At 43.5% G+C, this 6,165-nt stretch overlaps 1 long non-coding RNA gene across 2 annotated transcripts; it reads right to left on the bottom strand.

Annotated features, from left to right (window-relative positions):
* Nucleotides 1-1,217: 1,217 nt before the first annotated feature.
* On the bottom strand, nt 1,218-2,196 carry LOC143773324 (uncharacterized). Of its 2 annotated transcripts, XR_013215145.1 has the most exons (4): nt 2,085-2,196; nt 1,897-1,975; nt 1,496-1,574; nt 1,218-1,261 (listed from the first exon to the last, which is right to left on the bottom strand). It is a non-coding gene; the product is annotated as an uncharacterized LOC143773324 (long non-coding RNA). The 2 variants fall into 2 exon arrangements; XR_013215146.1 differs by having other exon boundaries at nt 1,897-2,088.
* Nucleotides 2,197-6,165: the final 3,969 nt, after the last annotated feature.

Genomic DNA, 6,165 nt, shown 5'->3' with positions numbered 1-6,165 from the left:
ACATACGGCAGCAGCGGCTCAGTATTGGGGTATCAGGTGCAGTAATAGGGACACATAAGGCAGCATCGGCTCAGTATTGGGGTATCAGGTGCAGTAATAGGGACACATACGGCAGCAGCAGCTCAGTATTGGGGTACCAGGGGCAGTAATAGGGACACATACGGCAGCAGCGTCTCAGTATTGGGGTATCAGGTGCAGTAATAGGGACACATACGGCAGCAGCGGCTCAGTATTGGGGTATCAGGTGCAGTAATAGGGACACATAAGGCAGCATCGGCTCAGTATTGGGGTATCAGGTGCAGTAATAGGGACACATACGGCAGCAGCAGCTCAGTATTGGGGTATCAGGTGCAGTAATAGGGACACATACGGCAGCAGCGGCTCAGTATTGGGGTATCAGGGGCAGTAATAGGGACACATACGGCAGCAGCAGCTCAGTATTGGGGTACCAGGGGCAGTAATAGGGACACATACGGCAGCAGCGTCTCAGTATTGGGGTATCAGGTGCAGTAATAGGGACACATAAGGCAGCATCGGCTCAGTATTGGGGTATCAGCAGGATGAGGAGTTTGTGCAGGTTGGGAATAGATGATGATGGGGCTGGAATGTAAGAAGTGAAACGTGTCTTTGTTGTATTCTCTGCAGGTGAGTCGTTGCTGGAAGAAGTTGTCATGTCAGTCTGGGCCCAATGGAAAAGACGGGAAAAATGAACGATTCCATCAGAAAGGACGTCAGCGGTAAGTCATTATCTGTAACTGTGCTGTGATCTCTTATATGTTCTGTAGGGCTGGTATCTACCACTGACCATATGGCGGTAATATCCATGTTGGTCTTTATATAGAGATTATCTTCAGTAACAGCGCGGTCATCTGCTGAGGTTCTCCTCCACTATTAGGGTGCGTCACCCATTTGTAATCAAGGTTACCTGGTTAGGGGCCCACTCAGAAGCTTTGCGCCCCCTGATCCAAAACACTAGCTAAGCCTCTGGGTAAGGGGGTCCATTTCCACCTTCAAAGCAGGTGACATTTTGCATTATGATGAGCTATTGGACTGGAAAGGGCCCATATATTGTTCATGCACAGGAGTTTCTTCTGTCTGTGTCCACCAGTGTAGAGAAAAAATTACCGCACACTCGATACTGGTGTATTGCAGAAAAAGGGTTTATGCCAATTTTATTCAAGAAAAAACAAAGTAATAGTTTGCCACTTTGATAGAACAAAACCCGACGTTTCGACCCTCCCGGGCCTTATTCATGGGGTTACTGGAGAAACAAACAAAAAATATATATAACCAATTGTTTGACATAAATTAGGTAAGGATACATAACTATAAAATAGATAAATAAAATAAAATAAATCACCAAAAAAGAAAAAACAAGCAAGACTAATATATACAAAACAACTCGAAGGATGACCGTGGTCTCACAATCAGGAGCGGCGAAACAATTCTGTCATAAAGTGCAATGATAATGAAAATAGACGATACAAAGTTTTACCTCTAGTCCAATGATATATATGCATAAAGGTGGCAGTAGTGGAGGAGAAACAAACGATCTCTGTTTTAAAGGGCATAACCTGTCACAGTGACAAGATTACAGTGTTAATACATAAATCTCATGCGAGTACAGAATCAAGATCCTAGCAATAAAGGATGGGTGCCAGACACGTGTATTGTTAATTAAATATTATGTATGGCCGAGCCGGTAATAAGGTGTTGATCCGGGCATAGTGAAAAATGATACACATAATGTGATGCCTCTATGTGTACAGGCAACATACGGATTACACCATAACTGATATTGAGTGCTACAGAGATGTGTCCCATTGGAGGTGCCCACACTAATGTAGAACAAAGGAACCCTCATTTGGATAGGTCATTGCATGTAAAGTCTATTACCTTATAGTGAGGCCAGTAAGGGCTGCTGTCCCAGAAATATGTAGCTTAATACAGAAGGGCCGTATCATACATGGTGGGCCTGTAGATTAGGTGGAGACAAAAGGGTAAATGGGTGGTAACCAGGGTTACCAGGTAGAAGCGGTCAGGAATGACCGGCAGGAGAAGGAGAGGTGGCGCCATATATGTACCTGATGGGGGTCTCTTGTGAGGTCAGCGGCGCATCCCGCGCCTTGCTGTGTTGTCCTGAAAATAGGCTTGCAGAGTGGGGGTGGGTGGAACTGCCGCCCTGAAATATCGCCGGACCGGAAGTCCCGGACCGGAAGTGACGGAGCTGCGCATGCGCACTGAGCCCTGAGTGTATGTAAGGGCATAACATTGCCCAGAGGTGGGAGTGTTACAGCACTGTTAGAAGTGCTGGTGGAAAACCACTTGCGGAAACCATATACAGGCGCCAAAGGAGTATAATGACAAAGTATAATGTGGTCATGGCTGGGACGATTTGGGGATATATTAGTAGAATTGATGGTTGTAAAAATGAAAATAAGAATAAAAATAAGAGGTAAAAATGATGAAAATAAGAAACGCAAATAAAACGCAAACAATAAAAATAAAATAAAAAATAAAAAATAATTAATAAATAAATAATGATTAATGAAGAAAATGAAATGAAAAAAAATGAAAAACAGAAATGGTGGACCAAATAAGAAAAATAAACCCTGGGAAGGGGAAATGAGTATTCTGATAATGGAAAAAATAAAAAAAAATAATGGAAAATAAAAATTGGAATAAAATAAAAGTAAAAGAAAATTGTACGTAAAAATAAAAAATAAAAATAAAATAAAAAATAAAAAGGAATTTGGAAAATAAATGAATAAATAAAAAAGGAAAAAAAATTAAAGAATAAAATGTAAGTATATATGTAAGTGGGCAAACAAACCTGGCATGTGCAGTCAGTTCTGCTAACTGGCTAATCATAGGGCCCAGCGAGGCAATTTTTGTTAGTTTTATGCAGTCGATGCCTGTGTATAGATCCTCACACATATTAGTTAATTGTTAGCCAAACAATTGTTCAATCGACAGCTCTCTCCTGACTCCCCATACACAGAAACACTCAACTGAGCTCTTCTGTATTCTCTATGAAAAAATGCTGATAGAATCCTAGGCAGTTTAATATCCAACAGATAGAAAGTAGGGCTTCTATATATTCATATATATTCATCTCCCCTTTAGGCCACATTCACACGTTCAGTATTTGGTCAGAATTTTACAAAAGTATTTGTAGCCAAAACCAATGTCACGCTCACGCCCTGACTGGTGGGAGTGAGCTCGGGGGGTTTGTGGCCCCACTGAGCCACAAACCAGACTACCCTGGAAGGGGCATGACTATGACAGCCGCCTGGGTTTTCACTGGAGCCTCTGATGGTGAGGTCAGGCTTGTGCAGAAGGCAGCTGCCAGGTGCTACTCCAGGGTGGTGTCTGGCTGTGGCTGCTGATCCCACTAAGGAGACAGGAACACCGGGATTGGTGCGGGCATCAGGCAGGACTGGCAGAAGAGCACGGCTGAAACTCAGACAAGTAGGCTGGCACGGCAGAGAACACAGGGCTGGCAGAGACACGGCAGAAAACACAGGGCTGGCAGAGACACGGCAGAGAACACAGGGCTGGCAGAGACACGGCAGAGAACACAGGGCTGGCAGAGACCCGGCAGAGAACACAGGGCTGGCAGAGATACAGCAGAGAACACAGGGCTGGCAGAGACACAGGACTGGCAGGAAACACAGGACTGGCTAGGACGGCAGGAACACAGGACTGGAAGGCATGGCAGGAACGGCAGGACAGGCAGGAACACTGGATTGGAAGGTACGGCAGAGAACACAGGACTGGTTGATGTGGTTTATGAAGGAGCAGGTAGGGACCTGTTCACACTGGAGGTGCAGGTACGGATATGTAATGTGGAGGAACAGGTAGGGACCTGTTCACACAAGAGGTGCAGGAAAGGAAACAAGCAGAAAGGAATGAGGTATGAAGGAACAGGTTGGGACCTGTTCACACAGGAAGAGAACCGCAAGGCTGCGGATAGGAATGGTAGAGCAGCAAGAGATAGTGTAGCAACAAAAGCTAAGCAGAGCAGAACCACAAGGAATGTGGAGAGGAGCTGCAGCAAGGGATAACTGCAGCAGAAAGATAAGCAGAGTAGAAAAGAGCAGAACCGCAGGAGTGCGGAGCAGAGGTAAAGCCACAAAGGTACAGAGCAGGCAGAGCCGCAAGAGTGCAGAGTATAAGCAGACTGAGAACACGAGGAAAGACACAGCAGGGAAGGAAGCCACAGACAAGGAGACCGAGATAAGACTAAGTTCAGACAAGGAAATGAAACAAGACAAGAAACAAGGACAAGGACACAGGGACCAGGATATTCTGCCTCCTGGAGGGCGGACAACAAGACCAAGGCAATAGCACAGAAAAAAGCCTCCAGAGAGGAAGTAACACAGAGCAAGGCCTGGCAAACTCAGAAGCTAAACACTAACTGAGCTAACACATTGCACAGGCCCAGACCACTGGGTGGAGCTGCACTATATACTGGAGGCCTCTTGGTAATTGGTCAGGAGTAGATTAGACAGATGCACCTGATTCCTATAAGAACCAGAGTTCAGGCGCCGGCCCCCTATACACACAGCCATGAAGCATGCAGAGAGCAGAGACACAGAACATGGAGCTGGCATGAAACAGAAACCACATCATGACCTGGAGCAGTGGGTAAGATAGTGTGAGAAATGAGAGGCCATGCCGTGATGCCAGCAGAGTTGTTACAACCAGGAGTGGGTGAAAAATGCAAAACGTGTTTCTATGATACTTTTCCTCTGATTGTTCCACTCCTGATTGTGACTTACAAATACTGAGCGTGGCTTTCGGCAAGATCTACTACTGGCATCTGAATATGTTCAGCAGATGCTAACAAAGATTTAATTAGTTTTATAGTAGCTGGAATTACCTGGGATTCAAACTCCGAAAACTCTAGCGTAGCAGACAGAAACATTAACAGTGAGCCACAGGCTACATTCATAAGGTGCAAGATAATTTTCTCTGCCTAAAGATCTAACTGGTATTTTTCTTCTTCGCGGGGCATAATGTACTGGTACACAGAGATACATATCTATATACCACTATATTTGGGGGTTAAAAAATATGAAAAAATAATTAACAATTAAAATCGCATTTTTGTAATAGACCTTTTAAATATAAATGTCACAAACCAGGTAATAATATTGTGTTTTCTGAAATCACTGTTATGGTAACAAGCCATACAATACAGTCAATATATTATTTATGGTGACTAGTACATGGTGTACATGAAAATGGTGCAATTGTTATTTTTTGTTATTTAACTGATAATAAAAGATAATATAAATGTGGAAATTTAACTCTTTTATATATGGTAAAAAGGAACCGAAAAACAAGGAATCGCATGATACAGTTATTAAGGTATAAGTGCTGATATTTAGTATTTTTATTATACAGCAAGAACAGGTTGACGGATCATACAGTGAGATTAACATATTTTACGTGATGTTCACAAGGGTTTGGAAATGTATAAAATTAGATCATTAAATGGGTTGTCCAGGCTTGGTGTTCAAGTCTAAAGTCACTCTATGTGACTGCAAATTTGTAAATCCTAGCAGCGCACACACTGCACGCTGTCAGGATTCTCCAGTGCTGGCGCCAAGAGCAAGATGGGCATGTGACAGCAAGTAAGTGATTTCCATCCATGTGGTCACATGCCAACTAGACGTTCAGGGCCTCACTCAATACAAGTGAATCGAGCGAGGCAGGACACGTCTAGTCGGAATGTGACAAGAAGTATGCAAATCACATGCTTGAAGTCACAAGTCAGCACACTTCCAGCGCCAGCACTGAAGAATCCAGCAGTGTGCACTGTGCACTCACAAGGCTGCAGTCACATAGAATGACTGCAGACTTGAGCTTCAAGCCTAGAAAACACCTTTAAGGAACTTTCTTTGTTATATCTATGGGATCTTTTCAGTATGATTATGACACTATGTAAATACACCGAGAATCATGTATTTAGATGCATGCACTTTATATCTATATTTTGCACTGTGACTTTGATATTACTGCATGTTATGTCTTTTGATTGCTGTAAATTGATGCATTGTCTACTTGACCTTCGTATATCCCCACTTTACACACTTTCTTCTGGATTATTTTGAGTGCTGCCTGCTATTTTCTATTTTACTGAGTGGACTTTAGGTC

The sequence above is a fragment of the Ranitomeya variabilis genome, chromosome 5 (genome assembly GCF_051348905.1).
Source record: "Ranitomeya variabilis isolate aRanVar5 chromosome 5, aRanVar5.hap1, whole genome shotgun sequence".
Taxonomy (NCBI): Eukaryota; Metazoa; Chordata; class Amphibia; order Anura; family Dendrobatidae; genus Ranitomeya; species Ranitomeya variabilis.
This window is presented reverse-complemented; position numbering and strand designations above follow the sequence as displayed.